The sequence below is a fragment of the Moschus berezovskii genome, chromosome 12, assembly GCF_049115385.1.
Source record: "Moschus berezovskii isolate FMDL1 chromosome 12, NW_MosBer_1.0, whole genome shotgun sequence".
NCBI classification, from domain to species: Eukaryota; Metazoa; Chordata; class Mammalia; order Artiodactyla; family Moschidae; genus Moschus; species Moschus berezovskii.
In genome coordinates this window covers 56,429,960-56,454,652 of record NC_142471.1, presented here as the reverse complement: position 1 = coordinate 56,454,652, position 24,693 = coordinate 56,429,960, and the positions used below count along the sequence as shown (strand labels likewise).

General features: G+C 41.9%; 1 long non-coding RNA gene across 1 annotated transcript; it reads left to right on the top strand.

The window, feature by feature from the left end:
* Window positions 1-80: 80 nt before the first annotated feature.
* LOC129555565 (uncharacterized) lies at window positions 81-24,316 on the top strand. The gene is made up of 5 exons (XR_016038761.1): window positions 81-151; window positions 1,836-1,942; window positions 10,337-10,393; window positions 11,827-11,888; window positions 18,877-24,316. It is a non-coding gene; the product is annotated as an uncharacterized LOC129555565 (long non-coding RNA).
* The last annotated feature ends 377 nt before the right edge of the window (window positions 24,317-24,693 follow it).

Here is a 24,693-nt window from a genome sequence, read left to right as displayed (position 1 = left end):
GCGCCTTTGATTCTGCAACCCTGCGCCTGGAGTCGGGGGTGGGGTGGGGGAAGGGGTGTTGAACGGGGAGCCGGGAAAGAGCCAGCCTTTGTTGCACAAGCGGGCATTCCCCGGGAGCGTTTTGGCAGGCGACTGGCATGCTCGGGTTCAGGTGAGGATCCTGAGAACGGGCCCCATGTCCTTTCTAAACTCTTCTGGATTTTCAACTGGGGTGGCTGGGGAAGACTGAAGTGCAGAGCGCACACGTCTTGCTCGGAGCAGGAGCCTCGGCTGCCTGCTGGGATTCTCAGAGCAGACCCAGCCTTGGCTCAGCCGCGTGTGCCGTGGTGGCGACGTTAGAGGCTCACAGGAACCCGGGACTAGCGTCTGTAGTGGCAGTTCTGCAAGGAAGAGGTTCAGATGTTGTGCTGTGGGGATTCCGAAGAGGGAGGACCCTTTATATTTTATTATCACGAGGAGTACAAAGCTAACTCCTAAGACAAATCACACAGCTCCAGCTATATGATTAAAAGCTTACAAGTACTTTCCCTCCTTTATTACTCATTATTTCCTGGCCAATTTTCTTTATTAAAAAAAAAAAAAGTATACTTTAGTGCTTTGGTTAACAGCTCGAAGTCATTATTGTTTTGGAAAAGTTGATCCGTCCGGTTAGCCAGTTTGCAGCAGTTTTACAGAAGATTTGTATGATTCTGAAAGTAGTTGGTAAGCTGGGAACCGCATCCTCCACTAAGCTCTGCCCCTGCACTCTGCTGTCCATCTTCTCTGTTGGCTGTATCCCATTAGGAATACTCTCCTTTCCCTCCCTTTTCCTGGCTCATTCCTCATCCATCCGGATCCCTCTCTGAAGACATTTTCAAGACATTGAAAACTCCTGGCTCCCGACTCAAGGTTAGGAGCTAAATGCTTTTCTCCTAAATGCTTTCACTCTCTTTGTTTTCTGCTCTGCACTCGTGGCCCTGTCTTACAGGTGTGGATTTACCTGTCCCCTGCTTCACTGCCCAACAGACTGTTAGTGCTGTGAAGAAGATCCTACCTGGCCAGCCCTGCTCCTACAGTTCCCAACCCAAAAGAGACACAAAAAGAAGTGAAAGGGGGGAGGGGTGTAGAGGGGCTGGCATGTGGAGACTCTGTATTATCTTTGCAACTTTTCTCTAAGTCTAAAACTGTTCTGAAATTAGAAGTTTATTGAAATAAAAAAATCATAAGAAGAAAGGCAAGAAAGGCGGGAGGAAGGAAGGGAGGAGAGCAAGACAGTTGACAAAATCAGCATCTCTTGAGAGTGAATCATAAGTCAACAACTTTCACAAATGGTTCTTCCTTACCTAATATTTGCCATTTTAGCCCAGTGAGGTGGCTAATTATTATATTTACTTTATAAAGAATTGTAGCCAAAAAAGTCTAACCAACATTGACAGTTTTATTAGTAAAGAGTAGATCCAGGAATTAAACCTATATATTCTTGCTCCTGAGTCCTTGCTCTTTCTAACTCCTCTCAAACCTCCCCCACTTCACACACACTCCTAACCCTTAAGTTTAATGAAATAGTAATAGGTACTTTGTGGGAAGAAATGTATTACATGATCAAATTATTTTAGAAAATTCTGGGTTAATTTAAACAGTTCTCCTAATCTAAGAGTTCTCTGAGCCCTCAATATGCTAATATGCATTCTGACTGTCTAAGATGGGACTGTGATCTATACTGTTCCCCAGCCTTCTTTGTCTTTATGGAGTTCTTTGAAGAACACCTACTGAATGAACACCTTATGAATGCTGGTGTTCTGGAAGAGACAGTTCAGATATCTTTAACAGTTAATTTTAACAACACATTTTTACAGGCCTTCAAGGGCAAAGAAATACAATTTTAATATTAGAGTTTCAGGCACTCTACCAGATGTGGCAGACACTTCGGACAACCATCCTGATTTTACTCAAACCACACCATGTAAGTTAAAGCCTGCTGCTTCTACTCTAAAGAAATCCTTGCCATTGAACATTTCATTCTGAATAACATTTAAACATATGTCTACTTATTTTAAAAAGCTGGGAGGAAGAAAACCCCCAATACCCTTTTACCACCAAGACTTTTTATTTCTTATCCCCTAATGTTTTAAAATTTTTGTCAACAAAATTTCTTACTAAATAGCAGCAAATTGATTTTAATAATCCCCATCTGTAGTGCACATTCATGATTGTTTCTTCTACATCTTCTCCCCTTCTTCCTGGTAACAACATCTTCCAAGTTGCCTTTGTTCCTCTTCCGTCTTTTTAGCTGTTGACGTGGTTGCATTAGTCAGGGCTCTCTAGAAAAACAAAGCCAAAAGGATACATACAGATTAGCCATAAATACCAAGATTTATATAGCTGTATCTATCTGTTTTTACATAGACCTATATATAAACAGAGAGGGAGAAAGATGTGTTGTAAGGGATTGTTTTATGTGATTATGTAGGCTGACAAGTCCAAAATGTGCCAGGTAGGCTATCAGACTGGAGACCCAAGGAAGAATCGCAAAGACCGTCTGCTGGCAAAATTCCCTCTTTCAACCTTTTCTTAGGGCCTTCAACTGGTGAGACAAGGCCCACCCATACTATGGAGGGCAACTGCTTTACTCAAAGTCTCCTGATTTAAGTATCATTCCCATCTAAGAAATACACATAGAAACACCTAGAAAAGTACCAAGTCTTTGGATCTTGTGGCCTAGTCAAGGTGACACATAAGATTAATCATTACAGTGGCAGTGACACTGATCCCAGAGTCTGTGTGTGTATGTAAAGTGGGGGAGAGGAGGACAAGGAACCCCACTTGGTTAATGCAACCAGCACATCACATTCTGTTGTGAGCTTTCCAGGAAACAGTGGGACACAAGCTCTTCTTTTTCTTTTTTCCACTGTATTTGAAGTGGAAATATTTGCGGTACAGAACTGATGAGGTTGCTCCTGCCAGAGCTGAAGGCAGAGTCAACCCACAATGAGAAGAAACCGCACCGAAGGGCCAAGCCTGATAGTGTCGCCTGAGTCTGGAATCGACTTAGTCCTGAAATCGAAAGTTAGACTACCCACACCCAGCTCAATACAGTCTCAACGTTTCCTTAAACCACAGACTTACAGCTAAAAAGAGCCTTAACAAGTAGGTCATCAGAGCTTATAATCGGCATAAAAAATTCTCTGTTATCAAAATTAGTTGTTACAAATAGACTGTTACAGTTTCAGTAAGGATGATGGTCTTATACAAGCCTGTAGAGATGGCTGAAGATCTAGGAACATCACTTCTACCAAAGAATCTTTCTATCACTAGAGGGTGCCAGATACCACATCAGCCAAACGAAGAAGCAACTTGAACGAGGTTTTGATTCATGAATAAAAATATATTTGGGTTCTTGGGAAATGGAAGAAAGAAGAGAGATAATCTGTGAACTGATTATCTAGACATTTTCATCTATATGAGAACATTCTTCCAGGATTAAAGACACGGTGTATACAAAGCACCTAGCACATTCAATAAATACTACTTTATCATTGCTCTAGTCCCTTAAATCTATTTCTCACTTCCACTGTATAATCATAAGGAATTTGATTGAGGTCATATCTGAATGGTCTAGTGGTTTTCCCTACTTTCTTCAATTTAAGTCTGAACTTCGCAATAAGGAGTTCATGATCTGAGCCACAGTCAGCTCCTGGTCTTGTTTTCGCTAACTGTATACAGCTTCTCCATCTTTGGTTGCAAAGAATATAATCAGTCTGATTTCGGTGTTGACCATCTGGTGATGTCCATGTGTAGAGTCTTCTCTTGTGTTGTTGGAAGAGGGTGTTTGCTATGACCAGTGCATTCTCTTGACAAAACTCTATTAGCCTTTGCCCTGCTTCATTCCGTGCTCCAAGGCCAAATTTGCCAGTTACTCCAGGTGTTTCTTGACTTCCTACTTTTGCATTCCAGTCCCCTATAATGAAAAGGACATCTTTTTTGGGTGTTAGTTCTAAAAGGTCTTGTAGGTCTTCATAGAACCGATTAACTTCGGCTTCTTCAGCATTACTCGTTGGGGCATAGGCCTGGATTACTGTAATATTGAATGGTTTGCCTTGGAAACGAACAGAAATCATCCTGTCATTTTTAAGATTGCATCCAAGTACTGCATTTCGGATTCTTTTGTTGACCATGATGGCTACTCCATTTCTTCTAAGGGATTCCTGCCCACAGTAGTAGATATAATGGTCGTCTGAGTTAAATTCACCCATTCCAGTCCATTTTAATTCACTGATTCCTAGAATGTCGAAGTTCACTCTTGCCATCTCCTGTTTGACGACTTCCAATTTGCCTTGATTCATGGACCTAACATTCCAGGTTCCTATGCAATATTGCTCTTTACAGCACCGGACCTTGCTTCTATCACTGGTCACGTCCACAACTGGGTTCTGGTTTTGTTTTTGCTCCATCCCTTTATTCCTTCTATAGTTATTTCTCCACTGAGCTCCAGTAGCATACTGGGCACCTACTGACCTGGGGAATTCCTCATTCAGTATCCTATCATTTTGCCCTTTGTTACTGTTCATGGGGTTCTCAAGGCAAGTATACTGAAGTGGTTTGCCATTCCCTTCTCCAGAGGACCACATTCGGCTGTGGTCCATGTGATCAGATTGGCTAGTTTCCTGTGATTATGATATCAGTCTGTCCGCCCTCTGGTGCCCCCTAGCAATACCTACCGTCTTATTTGGGTTTCTCTTACCTCGGTAGTGGAAAATCTCTTCACAGCCGCTCCAGCAAAGTGCAGCCGCTGTACCTTACCTTGGGTGAGGGGTATCTCCTCGAGGCCGCCCCTCCTGACCTTGAACGCGGAGTAGCTCCTCTCGGCCCTCCTGCGCCTCCGCGCAGCCACCGCCTGTTGGACGTGGGGTAGCTCCTCTCGGCCGCCGGCCCTGGCCTCAGGCGTGGGGTAGCTCCTCACGGCCGCACCTCTTTGCGTCTCTCGCGTCGCGTCTGCGCCGCCGGGGCCATAGAGTGCCTGATGAACTCTGGAAGGAGGTTCGTGACATTGTACAGGAGACAGGGACCAAGACCATCCCCATGGAAAAGAAATGCAAAAGAGCGAAATGGCTGTCTGAGGAGGCCTTACAAATAGCTGTGAAAAGAAGAGAGGCGAAAAGCAAAGGAGAAAAGGAAAGATATAAGCATCTGAATGCAGAGTTCCAAAGAATAGCAAGGAGAGATAAGAAAGCCTTCCTCAGTGATCAATGCAAAGAAATAGAGGAAAACAACAGAATAGGAAAAACAAGAGAGCTCTTCAAGAAAATTAGAGATTCCAAGGGAACATTTCATGCAAAGATGGGCTCGATAAAGGACAGAAATGGTATGGACCTAACAGAAGCAGAAGATATTAAAAAGAGGTGGCAAGAATACACAGAAGAACTGTACAAAAAAGATCTTCACGACCAAGATAGTCACGATAACGTGATCACTGACCTAGAGCCAGACATCTTGGAATGTGAAGTCAAGTGGGCCTTAGAAAGCATCACTACGAACAAAGCTAGTGGAGGTGATGGAATTCCAGTTGAGCTATTTCAAGTCTTGAAAGATGATGCTGTGAAAGTGCTGCACTCAATATGCCAGCAGATTTGGAAAACTCAGCAGTGGCCACAGGACTGGAAGAGGTCAGTCTTCATTCCAATCCCAAAGAAAGGCAATGCCAAAGAATGCTCAAACTACCGCACAATTGCACTCATCTCACACGCTAGTAAAGTCATGCTCAAAATTCTCCAAGCCAGGCTTCAGCAGTATATAAACCGTGAACTCCCAGATGTTCAAGCAGGTTTTAGAAAAGGCAGAGGCACCAGAGATCAAATTGCCAACATCCGCTGGATCATGGAGAAAGCAAGAGAGTTTCAGAAAAACTTCTATTTCTGCTTTATTGACTATGCCAAAGCCTTTGACTGTGTGGATCACAATAAACTGTGGAACAGTCTGAAAGAGATGGGAATCCCAGACCACCTGACCTGCCTCTTGAGAAACCTGTATGCAGGTCAGGAAGCAACTGTTAGAACTGGACATGGAACAACAGACTGGTTCCAAATAGGAAAAGGTGTACGTCAAGGTTGTATATTGTCACCTTGCTTATTTAACTTATATGCAGAGTACATCATGAGGAACGCTGGACTGGAAGAAGCACAAGCTGGAATCAAGATTGCCGGGAGAAATATCAATAACCTCAGATATGCAGATGACACTACCCTTATGGCAGAAAGTGAAGAGGAACTCAAAAGCCTCTTGATGAAAGTGAAAGAGGAGAGTGAAAAGGTTGGCCTGAAGCTCAACATTCAGAAAACAAAGATCATGGCATCTGGTCCCATCACTTCATGGGAAATAGATGGAAAAACAGTGGAAACAGTGTCAGACTTTATTTTTTTGGGCTCCAAAATCACTGCAGATGCTGATTGCAGCCATGAAATTAAAAGACGCTTGCTCCTTGGAAGGAAAGTTATGACCAACCTTGATAGTATATTAAAAAGCAGAGACATTACTTTGCCAACCAAGGTCCGTCTAGTCAAGGCAATGGTTTTTCCCGTGGTCATGTATGGATGTGAGAGTTGGACTGTGAAGAAGGCTGACCGCCGAAGAATCGATGCTTTTGAACTGTGGTGTTGGAGAAGACTCTTGAGAGTCCCTTATACTGCAAGGAGATCCAACCAGTCCATTCTGGAGGAGATCAATCCTGGATGTTCATTGGAGGGACTGATGCTAAAGCTGAAACTGCAATACTTTGGCCACCTCATGCGACGAGTTGACTCACTGGAAAAGACTCTGATGCTGGGAAAGGTTGGGGGCGGGAGGAGAAGGGGACGACAGAGAATGAGATGGCTGGATGGCATCACCGACTCTGTGGACATGAGTTTGAGTGAACTCCGGGAGTTGGTGATGGACAGGGAGGCCTGGCGTGCTGTGATTCATGGGGTCGCGGAGAGTCGGACACGACTGAGCGACTGAACTGAACTGAACTGAACTGAACTATCATTGCTCTTCCTAAATGATGTGTGTTCACAGGACAGGTTGCTAAGTGGGGTCACAGTTCAGGTGGAAAGAAAGACAAGTTTAGTAGCTTACAACCGGTTTCCTGTGCTACTTGCTGTATAAGTGTGATCGTGGCCTGAAGGTACAGCCAAGGAAAATACTTGCAGCCTGGCAGACAGAGGCTGGAAAGCTTGGGCACTGGGATATGGAGCCAGTTCCTCAATCTACCAATGTCTTCTGCCTTGAAACCTGATATATCAGCCTACCTCTTGAGCAAGAACTTGAAAAAGACAATGGATTAACGAGCATTTATTTGTTTAATATTTATTGACTGATTTGATAGAGTCAGGTCTTCAGTTGCAGCCCACAGGATCTTTGTTGCGACATGCAGGCTTCTCCAGTTGCGGCATACGAACTCCAGAGAATACTTAGTAGTTGTGGCATGCAGGCTCAGTAAACCTAAAGCATGTAGGATCTTAGTTCCCTGTGTGCATGCTCAGTTGCTAAGTTGTGTCTGACTCTTTGTGACCCCATGGACTATAGCCTACCAGGTTCCTCTGTCCATGGGATTTCCTAGGCAAGAATACTGGAGTGGGATGCCATTTCTTTCTCCAGGGGATCTTCCTGACCAAGGGATTTAACTCTCATCTCCTGCATTGGCAGATGGATTCTTAACCACTGAGCCAACAGGGAAGTCCCTAAAGACTGTAGTGGTTAAGATGCAGAGTGCACTCTGAGCCGCAAGTAGGTGAAGAAAACGGTTCTTCTGTAAGCCGTGGTTTTGAAATCCAGTTGTACACTCCTTCCCTGAGTGCACTGAAAGCACAGATTTTCTATGAATCCACACACCAGAAGTGGGCCCATCCAAGGTGTTCCAAACCACACAGGAAAAGATAGGGGCCGCTTTTCAAGAAGAGCTAATCTGGGGCAGATGAGATTTAAGGCTCATCTTGAGGCAATATTTCTTTTTTTTTTAATATTTAAAGATATATTTTTACCCAGAGAAACAAATAGGCCCCATGTTTACATAAAGTTTTCTAAATCATAAATTGTAGACAGAAAACTGCTCAATCATTTTAACATACTAGGTATCAAAATCAAAAACATGCACACACACACATACCCTAAACAAAATCCCATTTGTATGCTTAGATTCAAAACCTCCTAAAATTAGTATATTTTTAAAAATCTGAAGAGTAGTAAACTCAAAGAGTAATATATTCTGAAGAAATAAAAAAATTTCCCAAGAGAACAGTAAAAATATCTTCTTTCCCTCATTTGATGTTTCAGTATTTTGTTAGAATTTGTTAAATATAGATTAGAATTTGCCTGACATATGTTATATTTTGGAGAAGGAAATGGCAACCCACTCCAGTATTCTTGCCTGGAAAATCCCATGGACAGAGGAGCCTGGCATGCTGCAGTCCATGGTGTCGCAAAGAGTGGGACATGACCGAGAGGCTAACACACACACACACACACACACACATACACACACACAATGTTATATTTTAACTTTGTTTTCAGCTTTTTAAAAGTTATAAGTATTCTTCAGAATAGTGTTTAATTGGGTATTTTTTTGCCTTTTTTCAATATTTTTATTATGATCAATACACATAAAATTTACTATCTTAATCACTTTAAAGTATACAGTTCAGTGGTATTAAGTCCATTGATATTATTGTACAACCATTCAGTTCAGTTCAGTTTAGTTCAGTCGCTCAGTCATGTCCGACTCTTTGCGACCCCATGGACTGCAGCACTCCAGGCCTCCCTGTCCATCACCAACTCCCGGAGTTTACCCAAACTAATGTCCATTGAGTCGGTGATGCCATCCAACCATCTCATCCTTTGTCATCTCCTTCTCTTCTTGCCTTCAATCTTTCCCAGCAACAGGAGAGGCAATATTTCTTAAGCCTCAGTCTAGCTTTTGCTATTTCTGTGGTCCACTTGTACTTTCATTTAACTAATACATATGTATATTATATAAAGTCAGCTTGCATTGTTTCTTAAGTATTTTTAATGTAACATATGAAATTGTATTCCTGCCCTATAGATAGATTCACCAGTACCAATTTTTCTACCTTCCATATGTATGTGTCAATACATGGTATTCGTTTTTCTCTTTCTGACTTACTTCTCTCTGTACAAAGAAGATGTAGAGAATGGACTTCTGGATACAGCGAGGGTGTGTCTGATGAATTAGGAGATCGGGATTGATGCATACACACTACCATGTGTAAAATAGCTGCTGGGAAGTTGCTGTATAGCACAGGGAGCTTAGCTGGGTGCTCCAAGGGGGGTGGGGTGGGGGTGGGTGGGAGAAATGCTCAAGAAGGAGGGGATTTATGTGAACATATAGCTGACTCATGTTGTTGTACAACAGAAACTAACACAGCATTGTAAAGCAATTATACTCCAATTAAAAAATAGATGTTATAGAAATAGAAAAAAAAAAGCATTACATTGTAACCATAAATGGAAAATCAGCATTCATTACCAAAGATAGAAGGTATCTGTAAAAATAACCATTGAAACAAAATAGCTGCCTTCATACCACTAAAAATGTTTCCCAAACCACCAGTGGTAAGGGTACTGGAAAGGTTGACATAAGGCATGAAAGTCTTTCTGGGTTAGCCTTCCTCTCTGCCTCCAAAATGACCACCAGAAAAAAGACCAGCAAAGCCGAGTAATATCAACATCAAGAGACGTCAGCGCAGCATGGAGTTAGGGACAGTCATTGCCTCTTAAGCCCCACCTAGTGCTGGAGGGATGAGATTGGGGGAAACCCTGTACCACGGCCCAAGCCTTTCCCATTAGATCAGGCTAAGTGACAGCTCAAGGGAGATGACGGATGAGAGATAAAGGAGGGTTACGGAGAGTCTCGTAAAGCTAGAGATCAAATGCGGAGTAAGGTGTTAGAAAAGAGGATGGGGAACAGTAGGCTACTTTAGAGCACAGAGCACATGAAGAGAGGGGTGTAGATGGTTTTCTGCAGAAGATGCCCTTCGTCAACTAATACAGAAGAGTGAGGAGGATAGGCCCATGGATTTAAATCCTAGTTCAGTTCCTTCACTAGCTGTGGGAAGCTTTGCATAATATTTAACCTCTTTCAGCCTCAATTTTCTCACCTGGTAAACCTAAGCACTTTCAGTATAATGCTTTGCTTGGGAGCCGTCTTGTATTTTGCAGCTTTAGCTTTTGCGGTGTGCAAATGTCCTCTCAAAAGCTCTTGGATTGCTAACACCTTTCAGTGGGTGACAACATACATCGGCTGGTCCCAAAGTTATCACCATCAGTGTCCTTTTACTTACCTGTACTGCGTTTCCTTTTTCACTAGGTTGGAGAGCGTAAGCATGGCCTGCAGCCCCTCGTCTTGGCTTCTCCACAAAGGAAGGTATATTTTAAACTTTCTGGAAAAGAACTAAAAAGAAATCAGTCGCAGATTTTTTGATCCCATGATCATCTGTTGTTGGCTCTGATCAGATCTCTTCATAGGTGACTTGACTACTTGCTGCTGCTGCTGCTGCTAAGTCACTTCAGTCGTGTCCGACTCTGTGTGACCCCATAGATGGAAGCCCACCAGGCTCCCCCGTCCCTGGGATTCTCCAGGCAAGAACACTGGAGTGGGTTGCCATTTCCTTCTCCAATGTGTGAAAGTGAAAAGTGAAAGTGAAGTCGCTCAGTCGGGTCCAACCCTTAGCGACCCCATGGACTGCAGCCTACCAGGCTGCTCCATCCATGGGATTTTCTAGGCAAGAGTACTGGAGTGGCTTGCCATTGCCTTCTCCGGACTACTTAGACTGGCCCAAAGGTTTCATTAAGAACCAAATGCAAATTACATGCCTAGTTTGTGCCATGTCCATAGTTCATTTGCTGGTTGAAGTCTATCAAATGGGTATTGACAAAGAACAAAGATCTTAGTAACTTGCTTTGTGTGTGCCTCAGGGATTATGATCACATTGTTCAGACCCACAATGAGACATGCCCCAAAAGGGAGGATGTCATAGATAAACTATTTTAAATAGTTTTAAATTTCTAAGCATCCTCTCCTCCTACACACACACCACCCTCTGGGAAGGATGGTTCTTTAGAAGACTCTCTCTTGTGTGGTAGTGGTTATGAGTCTGCTGGGGTTTGGAGAGGCTGGGACTGAGCACAGACCCAAAGCAGGCATCTTCCACTCACCTGGCTGTGAAGTCTTGGACATTCTAAGTCATCCAAGGGGCTTATCAATACTCTTTAAGATTTTTCTTCAAATTTATTTTTATTTAAACCGTGGAAATATGTTGGGAAAAATTGTTTAAAGAGAAGGGAACTGTGAAATCCAACGAAACTAAGGCATTATTCATAATAATATCTAATAATATTAAAATGTCTAATGCTTAATAATAACTAATCTTGACACAGACATTTGTGTGTTCTTTGCATTCATACTAACTCATGAAGGAAATGGCAACCCACTCCAGTGTTCTTGCCTGGAGAATCCCAGGGACGGGGGAGCCTGGTGGGCTGCCGTCTATAGGGTCACGCAGAGTCGGACACGACTGAAGTGACTTAGCAGCAGCAGCAGCAGCAGCAGCAACTTAAAGTAGATCCCGTAGGTCCATGAAGTAGGTTCTGTTAGCATCTCATTTCAGATATAAGAAACTTGTTGCAGCAACTTACCCAAAGTCACCTGGTTATAAAGTGGCTAAGGTGAAGTTCTAAAGTCCAGGCTGAATCTACTCTAAGGAAGTACAGAACCTGATTGTTTTGTTGTTCTGTTGAGCACATGGTTTCTGGTTGATTGCTGTCATACTTTCATCATTTTATTTTCTTAAATTTCAGGTTTATTTCCTAAGATTTCATGAGCTAAGGGAACTCTTTATTGCACCGAGCAAATCTATCAAGTAAGAAATGTTGCTGTTTATATCCACTCACGCCTAATTATCATAGCTCTTTCCGTGTTAACTGAAGTGATGACTGTAATGATTAAGATTATATGGCCATAACTCCACACTCTCAGTGCTTTCCAAATCTTAATATAGAGATAAATCACCTGGTGATTTTATTAAAATTCAGGGTTTGATGCAGTAGGTCTGAAGAGAAACATAAGATTCTGCATTTCTCATATGCACACCCCTGATGTGGATGGCACATCTGGAGAGGAGCCTTGGGTTGCCAGGGTAACCAGCTCAGAGAAACTAGCCATTGATCCAGCTTGTACAGATACAGACAAGCTGACCCCACTTTTAACAGTTTGACCAACTGTATTATTATTTGAGAATTTCTTTCATGGTGTTAGGTAGGGAATGTAGGGATATCAACAAATTAAATAATGTCATAATAAATATATTTTTATCCAGTTTCCATTTAACTTATTATTTTACTCCCTAGGCCAAATTTTCACTTAGCAGAAACAAGCCTTCTCTGACTATATAAATAAATCCTTCCTATCAAGAAAAATAAGGGGGAATAAACTTAGTTCATTTTCAAACACACTGAACTTTTATTTCCGTGAACGGAAAGAAAACTGGCCAGAAGCCTGCTGATCCCCTCAGCCAATCAGAATAATGTGACCATAAATGTCCATGAATTCCCCCCTCAGTGAATCTCTGCCTTCTTTATTTCTGTCGTGGGGACATGTATCTTACAGTTCTGTGCACATACTCTGCCTTTTATGTCTTACTTTCCCCTTCTCCAAAAATAAATAAATAAATAGCCCACAGTGGATCTCTCAAGTAGAAATTTTTTTACGTTAAACTTAGTGCATGTACAGCTTTTGATTATCTTTCAGTGATAGTATCTAACATATTTATTTAGAGCACTTAATATGAGCCAGGTACTATGCTAAGGGCTATAAATATCATGTCATTTAATACCCATAAAAATCCTGAGAGACAGATCTTCTTATACTTCTTATATAGATGCAATAAGGTGAGGCCCCAAGTGGTTAAAAATCTTGCTCTAGTCACACAACAAGTAAATTGAAGGGCTGGGATGTGAACCAAACAATTGTTTCTTACATTTAACCATGTGCTGCCTTCTTCCTGAACTGGCACAGATTAGTTAATTGGGTATTCATTATGCATTAGATCCTTTTACATATATTATCTCATTTAATTCTCCTACCCACATCTATGAGGAAAGACTAACTTTTCTTATTCACATAAACAGTTACCTTGATCAAGTTCCTGAGGTAAGGAACTCAAGTCTGTTGTTGTTCAATTGCTAAGTCATGTCTGACTGTCTGTGATCCCTTGGATTGCAGCATGCTAAACTTCCTTGTCCTCCACTATCCCCTGGAATTTGCTCAAGTTCATGTCCACTGAAATCAGGTTTGTCTGACTCTAAAGTCTGTGCTCTGTCTTTGCCCAATATCTTGATATTTTTTAGTGAATGAGAGTTTGTCTTTTGCTTTCATATAGCACCAATCTGAAACCTTTTCATATACCAGAGCATAGACTAGGATGTATATTCTCTGGCTCTGGAGCTCTTTCTGGAAGGGTCTGAAATATCTGGCCTAACTTTTCCCCAGTCTTTTCCCCACCTCACCTTTCCTTTCTCATAGTCCCCTCTTCCTGAAAGCTCATGTCTGCCACCCCCATCCGTCTCCTTCTTTGTGGTCTTACTAACAATGGCGACATTGGATGGGAATTGGAAAATGTCCCTCCCTTACCCTCCCTTGGGGCTTTCCCACGCCCTAGGATTGCATCTCTTCATTTTTCTTTCTTTTCTTTAGATACTAGTCTAGCCCTTGTTCAAAACAGAATTTCCTATCTACTTTTAATGTTGTGAATATAGCGAAAGTTCACAAACCACAATGACGAAGGATAAAGCATTGGCCAATTTCTTCAGAAAAAGTATTTCCTCTCTCAGCCCAATGATTGACACATTACTAACCTTTAGCCAAGAGTTTAACTGCACTGTGAAAGTGAAAGTTTGCTCAGTCGTGTCCGACTCTTTGCGACCCCATGGACTACACAATCCATGGAATTCTCTAGGCCAGAATACTGGAGTGGGTAGCCATCCTTTTCTCCAGGGGATCTTCCCAATCCAGGGATCAAACCCAAGTCTCCCTCATTGCAGGTGGATTCTTTACCAGCTGAGCCACCAGGGAAGCCTGCTAGGAAGTGCTTTATGCACAATCTCATGTGATCCTAACATAGTCTCAGTATGTAAGATTGTCTTCATTTTACAAATTAAGAACCTTTGGCTTGGTGAATTTAGGTCATTTGCCTGAGTTACACATGCCAGTATATGGTAGATCTAGGGAACACAGGTCTCAGATCTCCTAAGTTACCCCTCCATCAACTAACCCCACTCCCTCTTTGATGATGTATCGCCTTTGCCCTTTGCTAACACTGACTTCCTGGCAGTCAGCCTCCCCATGCCCTGTCCCCAACCTCTCATCCAAACAGCCTATCTGGAAGGACCCTCTTCCTCCACTTTGACCCTCCAAATCCCACTTCTTACAGAAGGCAGAATTTAAAACTCTAGCCTTCTCTGACTTTCTTTACCCATTGTGACCTTTCAGAACATAGAACTGTCTCAGCACTTTTGAAGAGTGAATGATATTGAGTTTCATATTTGGAATCTGTGAAAATCATCTTTTAAAACAAAACAAAACCATATTTCAGATAAATCTATATCAACGTGGAACTGAACTACCCCACCCTGATTCACCCTTGCCTTAAAAATGGACTTGACTTTATTTAGTACCAGATACTTTGCTAAATCAGAAAACAAGTTACTTGAGAGAAGGGCATCCTTTACTACTGTCTTTGAATGGAGGCTTTGAACTTAAGTCTGGATCCCAACAATTTCCTTAATTAGATGAATATCTGTGAGTATCTGCTTTGTGTCATGGGCTGTACTAAGGCCTGGGAATAGCAGTGAGTTGAACAGGTGTGGTCCCTGACTTAACAGATTTTACAGAATGGTTGTAATTGTCAAGCCTGACTCCCCTTGCCTGAGAAACACTTATCTCCTTCGGTTCAGCAGACACCTCTTCTGGTCCTCCTCCTTCCCGGCCATCTCCACCCTCGTTATGCTTGACCTCCTGGTACTCTCCTCAGCATTTGTTCCCCTCACTGTCTCAAAGATGCCCTACAGCTTTGACCATCTCATTTCCAGATGACTTTCAGATCTCCCCCTCTTTCTCCCATTTAGGTTTACCTTCCCATTGCACTATTTTAATTCCTTCTCATTTTCCACTTATCAACTCAAACTGTTCATTTGTCTAAAACTGAGCTCTTTGATTTTCATCCAGACCACAAGGGTGAGGAAATTGAAAGCAGTGAACAAAATAAAAAGTCAAATTTCAGGTGGAAACAAGCCCACAATTAGTCTTTGGGCCCATCTGGCCATGCTCAGAACCCACAGACTTTGCAGCTGTGTTTTGCTTCTGTCTATTAATTTCCATAATTAGATTGGAAGCTCCTTAAATGTAGGAAGTGTAACTTTTACTATTCCATATTGTCAGGGTCTACTCTCAAAGTCTCCTAGGCACTTTCTACTGTTTGAGGAGGTATGTGGTGAAGATGCAGACACTGGAAATGGCTTTAGCTCTTTCTATACAGACTCACCTGTCACTTGATTGTGGAGTCAGGACCAGATGGCTAGCAAATTATAAAGCCAAACATCTATAATCTTTTCTGATTGAACGAGGTTTTAATTTTGCCCTGACTTTTGATAAAAAGATCAAAAGAATTATTTCCATGCTGTCCTTCCCCAAAATTCAGGGCTTTGAGTCATGTTAAGATAAACAACAATGTCATCATCCACAAAAGAAAAGCAGAGGGACAGAGAGGAAGAGGGAGATGCCTCGGCTTGAGATCATTAAGTTCTCTTTCCCATTCTTTGCTAGGGTAATGACTGCTACACAAACCAGAGTTTAATATCATCTCTAGATGATACTCTAGATGAGTAGCATACATTTTCAGGGGTCATGACAATTACTTGGCCAGACTTGCCTCGCTCCTGGATGCTGGCATCTTCTCCTCCTGAACATCTCTCTTTGAAGTCTGCAGGAATCTGGTCTGTGATGAATCACAAGGCTGGCTTCCTTAGGAGCCAAAGCTGCCAAACCTCCCTGCTGCAGAGCCTGGAAATTCACTGACCCCATTTTTTTTCTTTCTTCCCTTTATTCTCAGCTCTCATCTCCCTCTCTCTGCACCCCTCCCCCTGCACACACACCAGTGCAGCCCATTAGAACCAACCAACTTAATAACAGCTAAAGAATCTATCACTTAATTGTGTTTATTTTTCTCTGTTTTTCAGGGTTTTAGACAGTGGACCATGTTCCTAAACATAAAATAGTTTGTTTGTTTTTTTTCCTCACCAGTGCCCATTTTTTGAATGCACAATTTATTCTTATCTTTACTCTGCCTCTGGTCATCCTACTTTTTCCCATTAAGCAGAGGAGACATAAGGACAGCTGGATTAGTGTAGATGTACATCAGGACAGGGAAAATACTTTATCCTCAGTTTTGCCTGGGAGACTATCAGGTGCCATCACATTTTAAGGACTGAGCCTTTTGTCCATAGAAACTACATTTCCCCATACTAACTACTTTCAAAGGCTCATTTGTATTAAAGATATTTCTCTACTGTTGTCTTATGGAAGATGGTAGAATTCTGGGTGTATTCAATGGGGTGGCCAAGTGAAAATAGATTTGGTTTATTAAACAGGGTGAGGGAGAAGAGGAACTTTCTAGGTTACCCTGACAATCAACCATGGTTTGACTTTCACTTGGTTTATAATTCTGAAGGCACAGGGGGGAAAACCTTTTTACCTTCAATTCTGTTCTCAATTCATTCACATTGCTAAGTGACTTTTTCATGTCCCTCAATGAGGAAGTCATAACAAGCCAGCCTGTTCCCCCGCCCAGAGTGAAACCAAAGACCAATTCACTTCTGGGTTTTAATTACAAAACTATGCATTGACATTTGGGCAAGTCTCTATCTTTGCAGCAGCAGGAGAAAAGGAAGACTTAGGATGTAGAGATGGATAGCATATGGGTCCTGTCCCCTAGAGAACCTAGGCAGTCAATATAATCTATGGGGTCATAGCATGGATTCTGGGAGTTGACTTGTGGCTCCACAACCATTAAGAAGGTGGGCATGGAGCAGTTACTTAGTTTCTCTGAACTTTTAGTTTGATCTGTAAAAAGATGTTAACAACAGAATGTACCTTCTATGCTTGTTATGAAGGTATAGGTAATTCATGGAAAGGACATGTTACACAGAATCTGACACATAGTCATTTCCTGATGAGTGTTAGTTCCTAAGAGTGTTATTATTAGTATAAGAAAGTCAAAATTGCCAAGAGATCCAAATGGAGGAAAGGTTGCTTCTTGCTTCAGGGACCATAGAAGACTATAGAGAAGCCGCTGCTGCCAGGGGTGGCCCAATTTACCATGTGTTAGTGGGAGAGAAAAAGTGAAAGTGTTAGTCACTCAGTCATGTCCGATTCTTTGTGACCCCATGGACTATAGCTCACCAGGACAGGCTCCTCTGTCCATGGAATTCTTCAGGCAAGAATACTTGAGTGGGTTGCCATTTCCTCCTCCAGGGGATCTTCCCAACCCAAAGATCAAGCCCTAGTCTCCTGCATTGCAGGCAGATTCTTTACCATCTGAGTCACCAAGCACGCCGTAGTAGGAGAGAAGATCCACTTGAATAGAAGTCCCTTCCCGGAGTGGTCTCCAAACACCTTGAGACTTCTAGGTTCCCTGGCAGTAGGGTGAGCTGGAGCTTTAGTGTGAAATGACTGATGACTAGATCAGCCGTCAGCACAAGCCTGGTGGCTTTCATTTCTTCCTTCCGTTGCAGTTGGTTCCAATGGAACAGTCTTTTCCCTCTCCTTCCACTTGCTGACAGGTCAGAGAAGGTATGCAGAAGCTCTCTCAGTGTACACAGAAAACAGGCTCGTGAAGATCTGTAGAGTTCTGACAAGTGTACTAACAGTTATGTTTTCTCAGCTTCACCTGTTTCTGTGAAATGGAGATAGAGATTTCTTTTAGCCTTTTAATAATTCAGTCCTCAAAAATATTAATTCATTCAATGCTGAAGAGGCCAGGAGTAAGTTTCTCCTTTGGGATTCAGAGTGAAATATTTTGCTGCTTATTCAAAGGAAACTGGGGGCAGGGGGCATAGACAAAACTCCCTAAACCAGAGTCAAGCATCTCAAACAATGTCAACATCTTTTACAAACATTGGTATTGATTTAAGCCTTTAAGAGGGTCTATTAATGTTTGATAAAATAAATGATTATTTATTTCCAAACCTCAACTCTACCCAAGAGCCTGAGCATTTATGTTTTGCATTAATGAAACATTTTCAAAGAATGCTATTCAACATTTTCTTCCTAACATAATTTCTCAATTATAGATATACATTTTAAAGTGTCAAGAGAACACAATTGTATTAATTTAAAATTAAAATCGGTCAGAATACTTAGCATACATTTTAAAATAAGAATACAATGTCACTGAATTGTAATGAATTCAGCATTTGTTACAGTTAGTCATTTTCAAATCACTGAAGAGGAAGTGTTTTTTAACTATAAAATTACAGACTTTGAGAACCAAAATTAATTAGATCAGTACAATGGAAAGGTTACTTGAAAGTAATCAATGTACTTGTCTTTTGCATGACTATCAAAATAAACCGGTATATTGTTGTCAACCCTATCAACCTCTTTGAGAATAAATACTTGCCTATCATCTTTACTCTGGCTTTTGTGATAATATTAATATAGTTAATTAATATATCAATTATATACCATCTATTCACATCATAAAATTAATAATAATAATAATCCATGACAATATCAATAATCTATAATAGAATCCTAATCTACATTGTCACCCTGCTTATTTAACTTCTATGCAGAGTACATCATGAGGAATGCTGGGCTGGAAGAAGCACAAGCTGGAATCAAGATTGCTGGGAGAAATATCAATAACCTCAGATATGCAGATGATGCCACCCTATGGCAGAAAGTGAAGAGGAACTAAAAAGCCTCTGGATGAAAATGAAAGAGGAGAGTGAAAAAGTTGGCTTAAAGCTAAACATTCAGAAAACTAAGATCATGGCATCTGGTCCCATCACTTCATGGGAAATAAATGGGGAAACAGTGGAAACAGTGTCAGATTTTATTTTGGGGGGCTCCAAAATCACTGCAGATGGTGATTGCAGCCATGAAATTTAAAGATGCTTACTCCTTGGAAGGAAAGTTATGACCAACCTAGATAGTATATTAAAAAGCAGAGACATTACTTTGCCAACAAAGGTCTGTCTAGTCAAGGCTATTGTTTTTCCAGTGGTCATGTATGGATGTGAGAGTTGAATGGTGAAGAAAACTGATTGACGAAAAATTGATGCTTTTGAACTGTGGTGCTGGAGAAGACTCTTGAGAGTCCCTTGGACTGCAAGGCGATCCAACCAGTCCATCCTAAAGGAGATCAGCCCTGGGTGTTCATTAGAAGGACTGATGTTGAAGCTGAAACTCCAATACTTTGGCCACCTCATGCGACGAGTTGACTCACTGGAAAAGACCGTAATACTGGGAAGGATTGGCGGGAGGAGGAGGGGACGACAGAGAATGAGATGGCTGGATGGCATCACCGACTCGATGGACATGAGTTTGAGTGAACTCCGGGAGTTGGTGATGGACAGGGAGGTCTGGCGTGCTGTGATTCACGGGGTCGCGGAGAGTCGGACACGACTGAGCGACTGAACTGAACTGAATCTACAAAGGACGTAAGAATCAAGCTTGAGAAGGATCTCAGATTTTGGCAGCAATTAAGAAGAATCAAATGATGTCACTAATACTGGTTCTACATTAAATTCACTGAATTACAACTGTTTAGTGCTCTGGCGTCACACTATAGTACTGTACTACATACTTTGTATTATTGTATAGTATTCACCTGTATTAGTACTACACGTGAATACTCTACAACTGCTACTACATATACATTATGTGTGCATGTGTGCTAAGTTGCTTTGGTCGTGTCCTACTTTTTGCAACCCTATGGACCGTCACCTGCCAGGCTTTTCTGTCAATGGGATTCTCCAGATGAGAATACTGGAGTGGGTTGCTATGCCCTCCTTCAAGGGATCTTCCTGACCCAGGGATCGAACTCACATCTCTTATGTCTAACCTCCATTGGCAGGAGGGATCTTTACCACTAGCACCACCTGGGAAGTTCACATACACACTATACATATACACTAATACTACTACATCCCCCAAATCTAAGGAGAGAAGACAGGTTTTTACTACCTTAACCCTTTAGTATCTTCCACTTTCTCTCCTTGCTTTTATTCTAGAATACTTACTCAGAGCCCACTATGTGCTAGGCTCTGGTTTGTGTCCTGGAGATGCAGCAGTGAACAAAATTGAAGAAAATTTCCTACACTTTGGAGTTTACAGTTAAGGTGGAAAGCACATGTGGCCCCACTTAAGCGAGCCTAGAACCCACAGATTTATTTTCCCAAGGCTCTGTTCTCATCCTTTCCATGCTGCTTCCCATATTCTTCTTGCCATTCCACCTGAGATTCTTGCCTTAGAGCTTTGGGAAGCCAGGAATGACAGGAAAACTTTTGTTTTGTCTACTCTGAAACAAACAAAACACTTTCGGTGTTTTTTGTTTCCTTAAAAATAAATCACAAATTTATCTTTTTTTCCATTTGTTTCCCTCCATGGGGCTAGGCTTCCGCGATGGCTCAGTGGGTAAAGAATCTGCCTGCAATGCAGGAGGCAGAGGAGATGAGGGTTTGATCCCTGGGTTAGGAAGATGCCTTGGAGTAGGAAACGGCAACCCATTCCAGTATTCTTGTCTGGAGAAGCCATGGACAGAGGAGCCTGGTCGGCTGCAGTCCATGGCGTCACAAGGAGTTGGATGCAACTAAGCATGCACAAAATACCCACAGGGCTAGTACCTCACTGAAGCACAGGTGCTGACCTGTGGGGATCCTCTCTGTCTCTGATTTACCGTCTTTCTTTTTATAAATTCAGCAGTCTTCTTCAGAAGCCTTAAAATACCCACATGTTCAGAGATTTAGAAAACATAGAAGCAGTATCATTGTTTGCTCCTGCTTGAAAGTCATCTTCTTATCTTTTTAATCAATGACCTAAAACACTGTTTCACTTTGACTTTAGTTGGCAATTTAATGTGATACTAATACAATCCATGATAATAATGAAAGGCCCTGAGCACCTATCACATGCTAGACATTGCACAAAGCATTGCACTAAGCACTAGGCAATGTGCATTATTTCATTCACTGTCAGAATAACTATATCATTTCCCCCACTTTAAAGATGAAGTTTGGAGACCACCAACATTTGATAAATTACATGCTTTGGAAATTGCTTTTTCCATATTTTTAAATTAACTGAGTGGGGCTTTAGCCTCAATCTCTCTTTTAATGCATAAATCATCCAATTTCAAGTACAAATTCTTTGGACACCGATTAGGTGAAAAACACCAAGAACAGTTTTCTGTTTGCTGTTGGTTTCTTAAATTAGGGTCTTGAGAGCCTCATTTCTTTGCTGAAGATTCAAGCCAAATTAAATATGGTTTAAATCAGGTTACATTTGCAGTTCACCTTAATGCCTGTCTTAGGCCCAGCTGTAAAATTTAATAAACTTTGTAGCTCTGAAAGTACATGCTTACGTAATTATGCAAAACACACACGTAATTATGCAGGTACATGTATATATACTTGTTTGTATTTGGCCTGACAAACACTAGATTGCCTGGTGATTTTGGTTCAGTTGCAAAAATGAATATAGGTTTTATCTGAATGTCTATAATTGAATGAGAGCCATTTGAGGTTAGTTCATTTTAAGCACTTTGTGTCTGAAGAAAGAATGGCCCATTAAAGAGCTTTGGGGGCACTTTGCACTCTAAATAGGGCCTGCAGACACATCGTCTTACATCCATGAATACTTGATGGAATGATGAATCAGGATGAAGTGATACATTTTTCTTTCAGTTCAGTTCAGTCGCTCAGTTGTGTCCGACTCTTTGCGACCCCATGAATCACAGCACGCCAGGCCTCCCTGTCCATTACCAACTCCCAGAGTTCACTCAAACTCATGTCCATCGAGTTGGTGATGCCATCCAGCCATCTCATTCTCTGTCGTCCCCTTTTCCTCCTGCCCCCAATCCCTCCCAGCATCAGAGTCTTTTCCAGTGAGTGAACTTGTCGCATGAGGTGGCCAAAGTGTGGGAGTTTCAGCTTTAGCATCAGTCCTTCCAATGAACACCCAGGATTGATCTCCTTTAGAATGGACTGGTTGGATCTCCTTGCAGTCCAAGGGACTCTCAAGAGTCTTCTCCAGCACCACAGTTCAAAAGCATCAATTCTTCAGCGATCAGCTTTCTTCACAGTCCAACTCTGACATACATACATTACCACTGGAAAAACCATAGCCTTGACTAGACGGACCTTGGTTGGCAAAGTAATATCTCTGCTTTTTAATATGCTATCTAGGTTGGTTATAACTTTCCTTCCAAGGAGTAAGCGTCTTTTAATTTCCTGGCTACAATCAGCATCTGCAGTGATTTTCAGTTCAGTTCAGTCACTCAGTCGTGTCCGACTCTCCGCGACCCCATGAATCACAGCACGCCAGGCCTCCCTGTCCATCACCAAATCCCAGAGTTCACTCAAACTCATGTCCACAGAGTCGGTGATGCCATCCAGCCATCTCACTCTCGGTCGTCCCCTTCTCCTCCCGCCCCCAACCTTTCCCAGCATCAGAGTGTTTTCCAGTGAGTCAACTCTTCGCATGAGGTGGCCAAAGTATTGCAGCTTCAGCTTTAGCATCAGTCCTTCCAATGAACACCCAGGATTGATCTCCCTTAGAATAGACTGGTTGGATCTCCTGGCGGTACAAGGGACTCTCAAGAGTCTTCTCCAACACCACAGTTCAAAAGCATCAATTCTTCAGCGATCAGCTTTCTTCACAGTCCAACTCTCACATCCATACATGACCACGGGAAAAACCATAGCCTTGACTAGATGGACCTTTGCTGTGAAAAGAAGAGAAGCGAAAAGCAAAGGAGAAAAGGTAAGATATAAGCATCTGAATGCAGAGTTCCAAAGAATAGCAAGGAGAGATAAGAAAGCCTTCCTCGGTGATCAATGCAAAGAAATAGAGGAAAACAACAGAATAGGAAAAACAAGAGATCTCTTCAAGAAAATTAGAGATTCCAAGGGAACATTTCATGCAAAGATGGGCTCAATAAAGGACCGAAATGGTATGGACCTACAGAAGCAGAAGATATTAAGAGGTGGCAAGAATACACATAAGAACTGTACAAAAAAGATCTTCACGACCAAGATAGTCACGATAACGTGATCACTGACCTAGAGCCAGACATCTTGGAATGTGAAGTCAAGTGGGCCTTAGAAAGCATCACTACGAACAAAGCTAGTGGAGGTGATGGAATTCCAGTTGAGCTATTTCACATCTTGAAAGATGATGCTGTGAAAGTGCTGCATTCAATATGCCAGCAAATCTGGAAAACTCAGCAGTGGCCACAGGACTGGAAGAGGTCAGTCTTCATTCCAATCCCAAAGAAAGGCAATGCCAAAGAATGCTCAAACTACCGCACAATTGCACTCATCTCACACGCTAGTAAAGTCATGCTCAAAATTCTCCAAGCCAGGCTTCAACAATATGTGAACCGTGAACTCCCAGATGTTCAAGCAGGTTTTAGAAAAGGCAGAGGCACCAGAGATCAAATTGCCAACATCCGCTGGATCATGGAGAAAGCAAGAGAGTTCCAGAAAAACATCTATTTCTGCTTCATTGACTATGCCAAAGCAATGATTTTGGAGCCCCCAAAAATAAAGTCTGACACTGTTTCCACAGTTTCCCCATCTATTTCCCATGAAGTGATGGGACCAGATGCCATGATCTTCATTTTCTGAATGTTGAGCTTCAAGCCAACCTTTTCACTCTCCTCTTTCACTGGGACTGCATCTCCCTCTCCCCATCAAGACATTTCACCTCCTGTCTCTCTTAAAGCTGCTGTTCGGATGGGGATGATAACCTCGAGGTCCCTAAGGGTGGAACCCCATAAGGATCAGACCGCATCTCCAGGGTCAGTTTCTTGGGGTTTGTCTCCAAAGTTGTTCCTGAAATTATCCAAATAAGGAGTTTCTGACTCCATGGGTCACACAGAGGAAAGAAAGGGGATGGTCAGTGGAAGAGAAGCAAAGCAAAAATAGAAAAATGAAATTTAGAAGTTAAAATTTATTTTTGGAAAGACCAAGGACTTACTAAGTTGGATTTTAAAATAAAACAACCACAAGCACCATATGGTTTCATTCTTCTTTAGTCTCCTGCAATGGCTCTTTTCAAAAGTTCAGCCTTTACAAACACATGTACATAGAAACCCAATCTTTGGATCAGTCATCTAAAACACATGAAACACTACAAAATTGCCTTTAGGACTCTCAGTTCAAATACACATTTTAGAAACAGTCTAGAAATAGATCAAAAGATAAATGAGGTGCTCACTTTGACAGTGCATACGCTCAAATAAAGCAGAGTATATTAAAGCAAAAATTACATGATTGTATGGGATTTATAATAGGCATTGTAACAGGATGAGAGGATTAAAGTACTTATGCACTTATAAGGTTTCAACTTTTTCCATGAAGTGAAACAGTATTAACTCTATGTGG